Source organism: Triturus cristatus, chromosome 6, assembly GCF_964204655.1.
Source record: "Triturus cristatus chromosome 6, aTriCri1.1, whole genome shotgun sequence".
In the NCBI taxonomy this organism is placed as follows: domain Eukaryota; kingdom Metazoa; phylum Chordata; class Amphibia; order Caudata; family Salamandridae; genus Triturus; species Triturus cristatus.
The window spans coordinates 315,031,563-315,047,266 of NC_140589.1; positions in this window are offsets into that span (position 1 = coordinate 315,031,563).

Sequence of the window (15,704 nt, forward strand, 5' to 3'; positions counted from 1 at the left end):
GTTTTCACTACTTATGAGGTGTGTTCTTCCCATAGACTAACTTGGAGAAATAGTTGAAATTACTTCAGGCTGCAATAGTGGAGTTCAGTGAAGCAGGCTCACCATGTTTCCTATCATTGCATTCACAAAGACAAACCCTTTCCTGTGGTAAAGGTAGTTTGTCATTACTAGCTTATAAATGCCTCTCCTAGAAAGTGGGCATTCCTCTGCTCTAAAACTATTTATGTGCCTTTAGCTTGACTCCAGTCCACACAGGAGGCTGGGGCAGCACATCTGGACATCCCCCTACGACAGCTATAAAACATCGGGCATGCAATAGGAACAACAGACAACCCTCCACTTCAAAGGCACACTATAGTATACCTGCTGGTGCCTTACTTCAGCAGGGCAGAGATATACTTGTGGGCACGTGAAACCGGAGAACCTGGAACTACGTGGTGCACACTGCCAGGGAAATCTGTTGTGCACAAGGAGGATTACTGCCACTGAAACGAGCCGTGTGCCCTTCCTGAATAGTGGCTGGCCTGGGCTCACTATCTGCTGCCGTGTGGCCCCCTGAAGTGTGCTCTCCAAGGGCTTGTTGGCTTGCACCCTGTTCTTTCGGAGGTCTTAGGGACATCAAAGATTTCCTACGAAGGACCCACACCATCTACTCATGACACATGGAGAGCACTGCCCTCTTAAGTTCCCACATTGTCTGCTGGGACCCAACTGGAAGCACGGTGAGCATCGAACTAAGAACTGTGCCTGGAGACCGGATTGCCTTGTGCAGAGCCGCAGAAATCTTGATCGCATCAAAAGCGTGTGGCCACTGCATCGTGGGGACCTCATCACTCATGAGCGTCTTGTTGGTGGTGAGCAGATTCACCGGTTGTGGGATCCAGTGTGATCTGCTTCGTTGATCGTGCCGCATCTCTTTCGTGTGGCATGCTGACTGCATGCTCATTGCATGCAGTGTCCGATTCATAGGTTGCGACCCTCCGAGGTGGGGGCATAACCGTAGTAGTGCCTTATCATACCTCGTGAGGCATTGCTGAATTTGCGCCTGTGTGTGTGACTGTAATTGTCTGGTGCAACCCATATCACCGCGCACCATACTTTGTGCCTCATTTCCAGGAAGGTATGGAATTTGCAACTCTTCATTGTGTGTGACTGGAACGGACTGGTGCGACCCGTATCAATGCGCACCAGGCATTGTGTCCAGATGGCCTGGATGCCACTCTAATCCACATCTACCTGATGGGTTGCCCCCTTCTTCCGAGAGGTTCCCCTGCTTCATTCTCCATTCATCAACTGCTCCCTTTTTTGCCCTCAGCACGGCGGACCAACTGCCCTATTCTCACCTGGCTCCCAACACCATTGAGTTGCCAGGAAGTATTGCCCGGCTCGAGCTTGGGTAGTGAGAGTGACTGACTGGGTTATTAAAGAACGCTTCTGAGAGCGATTGGAAGTGGGTCACAAGACTGTATGACCCGCTTGTGCTGTACAGAACTGGGCTGGTGCCAGAAGGCCCTTGTAGAACAATTTTGAGTGACCCCCTATTGCCTCCAGTCTGCTTCTGCTCTGCATACTGTGGGTGAACATTCGACAACTGCCTCCTAATCAGTTTTGCTACCTACCCCCACTTGCTTCCCTGAGACCGTGACTGTGACTTCAGCCCCGTGAGACCTAGTATCCGGAGGGAGGGCTGGTTATCTTCCATCTGTGGATGTAGGACAGTCAGGGTGAGCTGGAGGGAGGATTGGGCCATGGGGTCTGCAGTGTGCTATCAGTTGACATGCTAGGTATCAGTTGCATCATGTTATGGTGTTGAGTGTGTAAGTGTGGGAGGGCTTTCCGTGCGGACCTGTCTGATATGTATTGCCCCACGTATCGAGGCGGAGTGAGTGTGTGTGTGGGAGTGATAGTCTGCAGACGGCCTTTGATTCACGGCACTTGCCGGCGATGTTCCCTTACACGTGGATTTCTTGCCAGAAGAACACTACAGTTGACATTGGTTTACCCTCGCGACCTCATCCTGCTGTGCTGCTAAAAAGTGTTATAATTACTTGTATGTACATATTTCTGATATCATTGTGACCTGGGGTGCACCCTATATCTGTGTGGAATTGAATTTTGAGAAATGCTGAGGTGGTTCTGGGTTTGACAATGTGTTACACCGCATAAGGGTGCTGGGGGGGCAAGAATTGGATCTTAGCCAAGTGTGCATATTATTGATGTAATTTCAACATGGTTGGGCCTAGTACTGCTAGCAGCATCTCCAAGTGTGATTTATGCCCCAAAATAAATGATGTTCATGTTGTGTTGATTATTGAGTGTGTTGAAAACAAACATTATTTACATACATGTTTGAAGTCTCTTTTGTGACACTCAGTGTATTTATTGTGAGTGAGTGCTGTGCAGTAGCAGCTGGTGTGGGGTCGGAGTGACAGGGTGGGGAGACGATGGGGAGGTGGGTAAAATGTACAAAGTAAAAATAAACAAAGCAAAAATAAACAGAAACTTCTCCAAAGACAATTTCATATAACAGATTGCAATATGTCCATAATATACAAACTGTCCTACACCAAACCAGTGTTTTTTTAAGTTCATTTATCTAAAGTACAAAAATATATCCAATGATTATTTTTTTATATATAATATATGTGTATCAATATTCTTTGTACATAAAAACAGAAAAAAAATACACACATTAAAATATTTCTATATGTTTACTCGCGGAGCACCCACAACAATACTGTAATTGAACATGTACATACAAAACACATAATTGTTCATAGTGCAAATAACAAAACTAACAAAAGATCCTGAGACTAACACAGTACAAAACAAGTGAACAATTAACATACAGAAAAAAAGGTATTCACATAAAAGGCTAAACACAATTGTTCATTATATAAGTACATTTGAGTTAATCAATACTGTACATAAGAAGTGCTTTCATAAACAGAAATGCGCCGACGTGTGTTTCGGAAGTAGACAGTAGATGAACAAGTCCTTCATCAGGGTGCTGTCTGTATGGACATGTTCAGTGGCAGAAAGCCATCTGCTCAAAATGTAAGCTCACTGGTTACCTGACTGCGCAGGGTGCTCAACCTCAACAAAGGCTCACAACCAATGGTCTGAGGAACAGGAAAAACTGAAAATGAATAACATGATACTATTAAAAACAAGGGCACTGTGGAGCCAAAGAAAAGCACGGTATAGTCATGCTATCTCACAGAGCAATGTGTGTCTGAGATTAAGACAAAGGGTGCTCCTCGAGAAAACATATGGAAATATTTTAATGTATGTATGTTTTTTTTCTGTTTTTATGTACGAAGAATATTGATACATATAAAAAAGAAAAAGAATATTTGAATACACTTTTTTATTTTAGATAAATAAACTTTAAAAACCACTGGTCTGATGTAGGACAGTTTGTATATTATGGACATGTTGCAATGTATGATTTGAAATTGTATTTGGAGAAGTTTCTGTTTAATTTTACCGTCTGATTTCCATGCTCTCTTCTCCACAGCTATCTAGGTCAGTCAGGGACCCTCTTTGTTTCTCAGTAGGAAAAAATATAACACACATAAACAAAAGAAAATTAAAAGAATTTACCTGCCTCCCGATTCTCATTTTCGTGTCCTCGCTGTTGCAGGTTCTGGATGTGGTCTCCTTCCTCCTGGTTCTCCTCGACTGACTCTGGCAGAAAGACTTCCACCCTAGGACAACGCAAAACCGGCTGGAGCGGGCTAACCCTTTTTTGCTCATTTTGCTCATGTTGAGGCTGGGGGCCTGTGGCTTCAATCCCTCAGCTGTTTCTTAGCCTTGGGATTGCAGGCTCTGAAATGCGCAGGGTCATGCACACTGGCTGAGGACTGCATTACAAGTGCAATCGCACTGACTAGCCCCACCCCTGCCATCACGCTGTAACAGCGCAAGCCTTAAACACATTATTAAAATGGTACATCCCAGTATTAATTTGCTCTGTATCATCCAGTGGAATTAGCGAAAGACAGTTCCACGAAGTCAGATATTCCTTTAGCACAGAACCGCTGAAACAGATTTGCTACTAGGGAGAAACAAGAGGCAGAAAAAGCCGCAAAGTCAATGCGACTGGGAATGCACCTGGGGCAGATAGGAAAGAAGGTTGGTTCTAGTCGCCACCTGTTTCTCAGAGCATCCTTAGGCCAAATTTTGTCTAAGTCCTCAGTTTTGGAAATTGGTCATCTGGGCACCTTTAGCACCAGAACCAAGGGTTGAAGACTGGTGGTGTAGGAGAGTAGGATCTGCTTCACATGTTTACCCCCACTTTTTGCTGGTGTTACACTGTTTTTCGACTTTAGTCTGGCTGGGACCCTGCTATTCAGGACCCCAGCCTAGCTGCTTCTTCTATAAATTGATTGCATGTACTTTAGGTACATTTCAGATTGGATCTGGAGTGCCCTTTTAAGTCCTTAGTATATGGTATACTATGTACCCAGGGCATAGGTACCCCAGAGGCCTACCAGGGGCTGAAGCATGTATTATGCCACCCCTGGAAAGCCACCCAAAATGACACCACAGGTCTCCTACTGCAGCCTGGGTAAGGTGGTGCATGCACCACTTACTGTGATATAGGTCACCTGTATCACTATACATATACACACATATAAACCTATAAGTCACTCCTATGGCAGGCCTTGTCAATCCTGAAGGCAGAGTGCTTGGTTCTTATGTGAGAGGGTGCCCCTGCATGAGCAGAGCCCCTCTGCAACATTCGGAGACCCTTCTCTGATGCTTTTTGTAGTGCAGCCTGACCATATACTCTTAAGTGCATTGTAACCCAACGGTAAATGCTAACTTTGGACTGGCTGCACAGAAACATGTAGTTTTTGGTGTTAAACACCTTGTAATCATACCCCCACACAGTATGATCCCACCCTTCTAGAGGGAGAAACATGACAGTACTGGGTTACCCGGTAGAAACTTAATAGAGCCCTGGCATCACAAAATGGATGCTGCAGCCACAGACACAGGTCTGGCCTACTGCTGCTGACCGAAACTCCGGCAGGGGAGGCCTGGACAATAGGTTTCCTGTCACAGGGAGGTGTAACCACCTCCCAGACAGGCTCATGTGTATTGGGGCTGGGTGAGAGCACTCTCTGAGTGCTTTGAAGTCCTGCACTGGGGGCACATTTGGTGTCCCTGTGCATAGTCCAGCTCAAACCGGTTCATGGGCTTCCAGCCCCTGCTCTGGCGAGAAACTGGACAAAGGAAATGGGTGTAGCCACCCCTCTTTCCAAATCCTCCCATAGGTGGGTCCCCAGGGCTAGTCCAGCCCCTTCCTTAGCTATAAGTAAGGAACCTCTGTAACCAAAATTGTAGATATCCCTGGACGAAACTCTGAAGCTGAATCCTGGAACTTCCACGCTCTACTCAAGACTAGAGGACTGAGGAAATCTCCCTTGGGGTCAAGGATGACTCCCCTGTTTGGTAGGCACCTGTAGTATATTGGTTGGGAACATTACTATGTCACGTGTGGAATGTTCATCATAGAATGATATGATGTCAGAGGATAGTACATAAATGGTAGCTATGGAATGTAGGGGGGATTCTAGATGTGCCGTTGTTGAGGATGCCAGCACCCTCTTACTTGTATGCAGATTACTTCAATTAAAGAAGAATTAATCCATACTACGCTTCCGTTATTACTACAATTTTGGCGACGATCTGGCGAGTACTTTCCACGTGTTCAAACAAGTTCATGGCAGAGGTCACATCGTAATGTGTAACCGAAGAAAAAGTGAAGGCGTGTTGTAAAGTTCTTCTACCTAAGGATCGACAAGAACAGATGGTGTGGACTTCGGGAGAATAGTGGAAGTCGTGAGTTAAAGGGTACTCAGCTGTACTTACAGTTTGAGTTACCGTTTCCTGCACGCTCCGGGAATAGTTCGAATCCCGCAACCTTCAACTTCCCCGAACACCATCTTCGTACAAACGAAGCGTGTGACGGCAACGCGGCTTTCTGACGTTGCTCTAAGCACGTAGGAACGTCAGACCACGCAAGTCACTGGCACGGCCATTATCGTTACCCTAGCAACGCCGGCAGCATCGGAGCAGCGTTTTCAAGCGCAGAACAGCGAAAAAGGTACTTACTTTAAAATACAAAGCGGAGAAAATTCTAGAGGGTGTTGTGCAGGGGTTAAAAAAAAAAAAAAAGAAAGTTATTATTAAATTAAAAATTTTTTTTGAAGAACATACAGTCTTGGTTACTTTTGACGGAAAAACAACTTGGATAAATGCCTACCACGACGAATTCTAATGTATCCTCAGGGGATATTACTGGTCATCCCATGCAAATTAAATCCCCTAGAGAGTTTCTACCGATCCCAGGTGAGCCTACAGTTGCATGGATTGATTGGAAAGAATACTTTATCAACTACGTTGCAAATTTAGAGGATGTCAGTGGTACCTTTTCACCTGAGAGAAAAAAAAGGATCTTAATGTTATGCCTTGGTCCAGAAGGTCTACGTGTATACAACCAGTTACAGAAACAAGACAGAGGTGGTGATATAGATGTATTCAAAGCGGCTATTCTGGATCTGGATGACCATTTTTCGCCTAATGTATGCATAGCAGTTACTAGACATTCATTTTTTCAGCGGAAACAAGAGAAACATGAAAGTATTGAAGACTATGTTGCAGCTTTAAAACTAATTGCTATAAAATGTAAATTTGCTCAACTTCATGATGAATTTGTACGCGATCAAATCGTCATGTATGAAAAGAACAAAAGCATACAAGATAAGTTATGGGTTGAAGGGGAAAGTTCATTGAAAGACATTATCACAATGGTCAAAAAGGCGGAACTTTCGGATCGTTGCGCTAAAGCTACATTGGCTAGTGAAAAAAAAGAAACTGAAATTGTGGGTAAAATCTCGGATAGTAAAAGTACTTACAAATCATTTAAAGAAGTTAAGATGAGTGATAATAAGAAAGACAATGTAGAGAGTAAGAAAGAAAGTAATTTAATTTGTTACAGGTGTGGTAGCCAATTTCATTCCGCCAATTATCAGAAGTGCCCAGCAAGATCAACAAAATGTGTTGTATGTGGTATTATTGGTCATTTCACTAAAGTATGCCGAAAAAAAAAATGTGAAATCAAAAGGGAAAGTTTCCTGTATTCAAGAACCTGATCTGGATCTTAACTCTACTTCTAGTGAAGAAGAAGTATGTTTGCTAAGTAACAAAAAGAAAAATGTTGTTCTTAACATATCTGATAACTCTTCCTCTAAACCATTTTGTCAAATGTCGTTAGGTGGAGTATCTGTTCAATTAGCAGCTGATTCTGGTTCTCCCTATACAATCGTTGCTCAACGAGTATGGGAGGAACAATTTGTTTCACAAATTGGTAATTGGCTTGAACCACCAGACATTACCCCAGAAAGTTATACGGGAGAGAGAATTGATATTCTAGGTTTTAGATTGCTAGTTTTTAGATTCAAAGGCAGACATGCAACATGTAAATTATACATTGCCAAAGAAGGACCGTCCGTCTTAGGTTGGAAAGACCAAAAAAGCCTGTATATCATTCTTGATCCTAATAGTAAAGAGCAGGTATTGATCTCGTGTGATGGTGAAGACACTAAAAAATGGGTCCTAAATGAGTTCCAGTCAGTTTTCTCAGGGCAAATGGGGAAACTTAAGGGCTTTACACATAGAATTAGACTCAAGGAGAGTGCTGTTCCAAAAATACACAAAGCACGCAACGTACCCGTGATCATACGAGACGAAGTTAAAACTGAACTTGATAAGTTATTGACTGCAAACGTAATTGAACCAGTCGAAGCTGCAGAGTGGGTTTCTCCATTGGTCGTTGCCCGCAAGGCCAATGGAAAGGCCCGTTTATGTGTGGATTTGAGATATTTGAATAATCATATATTGGTTGATCAATATCCACTCCCCAGAATTGACGAAATGTTGTCACTTACACGAAAAGCAAAGTGGTTCTCCACTTTGGACTTGTCAGCTGCTTACCATCAAGTAGTATTAGACCATGATAGCAGACATTTGACAACATTTTGCACACCTTTTGGGTGCTTCAGATTTAAACGAATGCCTTTTGGCTTAGCGTCTGCGGCTGCAGTTTTCCAAAGGCTAATGTCTAAACTTTTTGGTCATATGCCAGAAGTTATATTCTTTCAGGATGACATCCTGATCATGGGTGAGAACAAGTCACATCATGATGATGTTCTCAGAAGAGTATTAGAAATTCTAGAAACTAATGGGTTGGTTGCTGAATTAAGCAAGTGTAAGTTTTCGGAGAAATCGGTCACGTATTTAGGTCATGAAATTTCCAATGAAGGAATCAAACCAAAAGCAAAACTGGTAGATGCCATTGTCAATGCTCCTGCACCAAAATCTAAAGATGAACTTAGATCTTTTTTAGGATTGGCAGAATTTTATTCAAAGTTTGTCAACCAGTTTTCTCAGAAGACATATGAAATGCGTGTGTTAATGAAAAACAAGAGTTCATTTGTGTGGAGTGAGGGGTGTCAGAGAGCATTCATGGAAATAAAAGAAGCTATTACTAATGCACCCACTTTACAAGGTTTTGACCCATTAGCTGATACGCTTCTCACCACTGATGCAAGTGGCACTGGGTTAGGAGCTGTGCTGTCTCAAGTTTCTACTCAAGGGTCAGAAGTGGTAATAGCTTTTGCCTCACGTTCACTATCTCCGTGTGAGGAGAAGTATTCGGTGATCGAACGTGAGACTCTAGCATGCGTATGGGCTATGGAGCATTTTCGAAAATTTATCTGGGGAAAAAAGTTTATTCTCAGATCAGATCACAAGCCTTTAACAAAACTGCTAACAACAGAAGGACTGTGTAGAGCCTCAGCAAGAATTGCAAGGTTGTCCATGAGATTACAGGATTATATTTATGAAGTTGAATACGTCCCTGGAGTTAGGAACGTAATTGCTGATTTCTTAAGCAGGTTATCATTACCTCTCAAAGAGATTGATCATAGTTCATGGAATGACTGTTGTGTTGCAGGAATATTCTCGGATACTGAAGGCTTATCTATGGATGAGTGGGAGCGAGAGTTTTCTAAAGAGGAGGTTCTTAGAAGTGTGTTAGAGAAAGTTAACAATGGTTGGTCTTCAGAAGCTAAGCTAAACCCTCAAATCAGACCATTTTGGGAAGTCAGAGATGAGTTGAGTTTTGATGGAAAGTTTTTATGTCGGGGCGAAAAACTCATTCCTCCTAAAGCAGTACGTCAAAAAATAGTTGAAATAGGACATGAGGGTCACCCTGGAATTTCTAGGACAAAAAGAAATGTTAAAGCATTATACTGGTGGCCTGGAATAGACATAGAAATAGAAAGACGCATACGGGATTGTGCAAGTTGTGAGTGTGCTGATAAAAGTCAGAAAACTTTTAACCCCCCTATGTCTTCAATAGCGTGTCCCAAATTACCATGGGAAGAAGTAGCCTTAGACATTATGGGACCAATTATGTGGCAAGATGGTGTATATAAACACATTTTAGTCTTGGTTGATTTGTTCTCAAGATGGATTGAGGTAAAAGTGGTTGAACGTATTGACACGGATATTGTCATTAAATTTCTTGACGAGTGTTTTTTAAGAGAAGGACTACCTGGTTCTATCTTAACAGACAATGGAGTACAATTCAAATCAGAAACAATGAAAACGTTCATGAATTCTACTGGGATTAAGCAAAGATTTGCAGCTTTGTATCATCCCAGGGGGAATTCAGTGGTGGAAAGAGTCAACAGGATCATAAAAGGGACATTGCAACTTGCTAACAAATGTAAAAAAAACTGGAATACGGAACTAGACAAAATGATTTGGTCTTACAGGATAACTGTGCATGATACATGTGGGGAGTGTCCATTTGGATTAATGAGAGGAAGATTTCCGTATTGTAAAATTAACCCCATATGGATGGGTAGGTCAAAAGAATACAAGTGGGACAGTACCAAGGTCAGAGAAAATATATGTATCTCGCAAGAGAAGAATAAATTATATTTTGATGAGAAACATGGTACTAAAGAAGTTTCCCTAAAGGTTGGGCAAGTTGTAAGAATTAAAACAGCTAAAAAAGTTGGTAAGTTACAACCTCGTTTTTCAGAACCCAAAACTATTGTCAAGGTGATGCGCAATACTGTCATGTTAGATGATGGTGGTGTGCATCACATGAGTCGGGTTGCTTTGGCTAGATTGTCTGGAACGAATCAAATATCCAAAGAGAGGGGAAGGGGTTATGATTATTGGTGGTTGAGCCCCATTTCGGGTTCTGATTCTATTACTGAGTCGGGACAAGATGCCACTATTAGCAGTGACGTTGAAAGAAGGTCTGGTAACAGTGAGTCGGAGGGTGATAGGGAACAGGACACCATTGTTCAAGATACTTCTTCCCCAACTCTTTCTGTTCCTACTATGAATTCGTGTCTTCGCAAGGAAAATAATCAGGTGTCTACCAAGTGTGGAAGACATGTGGTTACACCTAAATTTTTACAAGACTTTGTCTGTGATTAAAATGTTTCATTTTGTTGTATTTGTATTTGAAGCATTAATGTGTTTATTATTATTAGAAAGGGGGATGTGTAGTATATTGGTTGGGAACATTACTATGTCACGTGTGGAATGTTCATCATAGAATGATATGATGTCAGAGGATAGTACATAAATGGTAGCTATGGAATGTAGGGGGGATTCTAGATGTGCCGTTGTTGAGGATGCCAGCACCCTCTTACTTGTATGCAGATTACTTCAATTAAAGAAGAATTAATCCATACTACGCTTCCGTTATTACTACAGCACCAATGAAGCAATTTGCCGGTCTGCATTACCGAAGCACCTGCCGGACTGTAAAGTATTTGCAGCCCAGGAAGAGGATTTCCAGACATCTCACAGGCCGACCCGAGTCCCCAGCGAAGCTGAGACCCGCAGCCCTCGTGAGTAGCATTGAACCGGAACTCCTGGTCACCGTGCACTTTTGCAAGTGCATTAACTTCTCGACATCTCCTGAAGTTGTGCTTAGGCTGACTTTTAGCCCCCACCTCTAGCATTAAATCCACCGAAGATTGTCGGCCTAGTCCCCAGAGTGACCCGTGGGCCGCCATTTTGTGTTTCGTCTCAAGGTCCCTTCGCGATCCCTGGTCCGTTGACTGGGTCCCTGAGGGGGTAACTTTGAATTTCCTTGGGCTTTCCTGGTTGCTCCAGACATGCCCAGACACCCTACCAAGTGGTGAGTCCACAGACCTTGGTGGTCTGCACCGAATCATCTTTCTCGTTTCTGCGGGGGTTGCTGTTGCCAAGGCTTGTTGTGTCCAATCCAGGCACCGATGCTTCAGCACTCTACATCCTTTGTGGGACAGCTCAAATCCAGCTCCTGGTTATCCTCGACGCTTCCTGGTCCTCGTGGCTGAAGAGTCAAGCTTCACCTTCTTCACCTGAAATCACCCGACATTGGTGGGCATCTGCCTATCGTCTTCCTGTTTACTGGCTAGTGACCCAGACTCTGTCCCCTCTGCTTTCAGGTTCTTCTCATCTTCGACCCAGGCTTGGATCTCTTCGGACACTTCGCATCTTCACGGCAGCAGCACTTCTTCGCCAGCTCCCATTGAAATCGACGACGCGACCCAACACCGAAAAAAAAACTATGCCTGCCTTGGTACGGTAACACGAGTACTCCAGTGCTCCCGTGGGTGCTTGCCCTAGAACTTCCTAAGTCCAAAAGGGTTTGGTCCTGACTCAATTCTAAGTGTCCCTAATCTTTAAAAATCTAACCGTAACTTTCCCCATAGAAGCTAACGGGAGCTCGCGGCTGTGTTCACACACTGCACACGGCCCCCGTGGGTCCCCTGTGTCACGAGCTGGCGCGGACGAAGGGTAGGATTCTAGGCATCCCACATTGCGGACTGTCGACACTGCACTATTCAGTGTTAGTATCCAGCGCCTTCTCGTTGGAACCTGAAGCCTTGCACCTCAGGGCATTTTTACCTTATTTCATTTACCACTTATTAGGGTGCTGTACCAGTGGTGAGTGCATTATCAGTTGCTACCACTACCAATAAGTGTGTGAACTTTCTGGTCCTGAAGAATTGCGGTTAGTTATACCTTTGCAAGAAACATGTTGACCACCATTCACTGTAGCGTAATACAGACACCTTTACTGTTAGATTACGCACGTTATTACTTTTAATTAAGAGTGGGACCTCCCTCATTAAAATTCATTACTTAGGATCTCCACTACTTATTTTTAATACACTCTGTCCTACACACACTTCACTTTAGGGCCCTCACCTGCACTTCACCTACCGGCAACTAAAAGGAATAAAGATCTCCACTAAAAGGCGCCACCAAGGTCGCCGATCGGGGATTGCAGCGCCGCCCCGATTCGGAGCAGACCTTATGATGAAACATGACATCTGGGCCATATGCTGATGATATATGACAGCTAGTCTGCCGGATGTGTGAGGGTCTTTTTCCTTAAGGAGGAATCTTCTCCTGACTCATACATCTTCAAAATCATTCATAGCCTTCTTAGGAACAGCATACCTTTGTATCTTTAGATTTATCCCCTGTGTCACTACCATGGGTGGTTCCTTGGGGTCCCAGCAATTCTACAGGCTCTAGGCCTTGTGTCTAGTTAAGTCGTGGTTCTTATACCACTATTTTAGTATATGGTTTGGCTCGCCCCTAGGGCCTGACGTGTATTTGTGCTATTTTACTGTAATATTTGAAGTGTAACTTATGTATTTTGTAGGCCTGGGTGGTACATTTCGTTCAGCTCGCGGAATTTGCAATATTTGACATTTTCGCGTTTCGCGGAGAGTGCGAAAATGTCAAAATTTTCGCAACCTGCTGCGAAATGGAAGTATTTTTCTTGTTCGCGCTTTAAAAATGCATTCTAGCGCGCACGGTCGCGACTTACCGGGTCCCTGCGTTCGCCGACGAGTTTCCGATCCATTCCCGCGCGCCACAAGATGTTGGATTGTTGGTATCCCGCGAGAGTTTGCGATCGCAAACACGTCATTGCGATCGCGAACAGGAAATAGGCATCGCGAGCAAGATGGCCGAGCCCATTAGCGACCGCATGGGCAATTTGGAGATATATTTCCCAGCGAGCACGCAAAAACACATCGCGAACGGGCGGGAAAAGCAATCTCCGCATCTTCGCGAACGTTTCGCATGCTCGCGGAGATTTTGCACAATTTTGCGATAATTTGCAAAAGTTATTTTCGCAAATTCCGCCCACCCTTAGTATTTTGACTTCTGTTCTCATAAAGAGACAAGGAGGGTGTATTTAGTGATATATACATATATGTTATATATATACCTGGTGTGGTTATCTTTCATTTAGGCACTCAAGAGATTATAGACTGGTAAAACAAGCTGCTTTACATTCCTTCAAGACTTAGCCTGAAGGCTGCTCACCATAGCTACCACTAGGATAGCTTTCAGTAAAGGTTGTCTTTAACCTATAACCAATAAGGGGTTGTTTGGACTTATACAGGGTGCCCACTATAACTAGTGGACAGCATATATCTGGCCAACTTCTCACAAGGTCAAGGTAGAGGCTCAAGATGGTGGGAGTCAATTATGTCCCTGTGATCTGAACATGAGGCCAACAAACTAGCCCTTGGGGTCACTTCTGGTAGTCCTGTGTGCAAATGAACATGCAGGGCTCACCAGCAGGGCAGGCCTCTGAGGGTTCAAGGCGGGCTCAAGGCAGCAAAACAGTCCTTCCAGGTACAGAAGCAGTCTCGCAGAAGTAGGCAGACTTCTGAGAGTCCTTCTGCAGGTCCATTAGTGAACTGAAGAGATGGATCTGAAGGTCCTACTTTTATTCCCTGGTGCCTTTCTTCTACAGTGGGGGAGTCAGTTTTTGGAATGATTATTTGAAGTGCATGAAATTACCTGAATCTTCCCTGCCCTAAATCCAAGCTGGTTACAGTGACATTATAGTGATGTTAGGCCCTTTGTATGAAGGCAGAGCACAGGCTATTCAGGTTTAAATGGGGCTGTACTTAGCTCCGCCCCCTTCCTGGCAGCAGATGGATTATTGAGGCACACCTAAACCCTCTATTGTGGGACTGTCTGGGAGGAATTCACAAAGTCTACCTATCAGCTACACCCAGTCATGTGATTCACGACAGACTAAAGGCTCAAAGGGCTAAGGGTAGGAAAATGCAACTGTCTAAAAGTGGCATTTTCAAAATTGCAATGAAAAATCAGACTTTACAATTAAAGAGGGTTTATCATTACAATATCATTGGTACCCCACATTATATGTCTAGCTGCTCCTAATTAGAGATTGCAGCTTATTAAATGAAATTAGGAATTCCCAATTTTAACCTATGCGAGGGGTAGGCTTCACAGTAGTGAAAAGCATTAATTTAGGAGTTTTTCTCGACTTGGACCGGTAAAAGTTAAAAGTATATGTCCCACCTTTTAATATACAGCACCCTGCTCTGCCCTATGGGCTAACAAGGGACTACCTTAGGGTAACCTTTATACAATAAAAGGGGAGTTTACGGCTTGGTAAGAGGGTTTAGATGCCAAGTCGACATGGCAGTGTGACACTACATTTCGGCTGCAATGGCATGCCTGGGACATGTTTTGGAGGGTGGCACAAATAAGTGCTGCAGGATCACTGTTAGCATTTATAGTACAGTTCTTTGGTATATGGTATACCAAACTACAAAAGACTTATAAGTAAATAAAATATTCCAATTAGGTATATGTCAATAAAACCATATTTAGGTGAGTGAGCACATGCCCAAGGCAGTTTGTTTATGCTGAGCTTGCACAAAATGGATCTGTGTTTCTTTTTGGCATTTGTAGCACCTTCCTTTTCTCTGATTTAGTACAGGCTTTGCTGACAGCAGAGTTTGGAAACAGAATGTGGCAATTACAACTCGGTGTTTCCGAGCTTTGTTGTAAAAGTGGAATCATGGGATGAGAGAAGCATGTTATACTTAAAGTGTTAGGTAGACAAACATCCTCGGTAAGACACTCGCAGACCTTTATGCCCAGATCCTCCCAACGCTGGTTCATCCGGGCCAGTGTTGGTTTGTCCCAGGCAGGAGTACCCCCCAAAACATCCACCGAGACTTCCATGTCCAGGTTCAGCTACAGAGCCTTTCCCTGCGCTGCTTGCCCGGTCCTGGATCTGGTCAGGGTCATTGATGCCCTGTCCTGGCCCTATCGTTTTGTGGTGCTCCAGCACCTGGGAGTGGGCCCCACACTCCTGGCCTACACATGGTTGATATATACAAACCCAATGTCTCGGGTTTGCCTTAGCTGCTATATCTCAGCTCCCTTCTTGGTGTCACGAGGCACACGTCAGGGATGCCTACTCTTCCCCCTACTCTTTGCCTTAGCGATGGAACCCCCGGCAGTTCATCTTTGTGGGGGGGCAGGGACTGGGGTATTCCACAAGCAGGGGTGTTACCCAAACCATGTCCCTGTACGCAGATGACCTGCTACTCTATGTGTAGGACATCACAATGAACATCGAGCCCCTCTGGGCCACACTCACAGATTTCGCTGCCACATCCGGGTTGAAATCCACTAATTACTCTCTTAAACCCAAACATCCCCTGCAAGAGGTGCATATTGGAGACATCAGTCTCACCTGGAGTTCATGGGCCATGCGTTAACTAGGAGTTCGACTTTACTATTCTCCCCATTACCTTTAT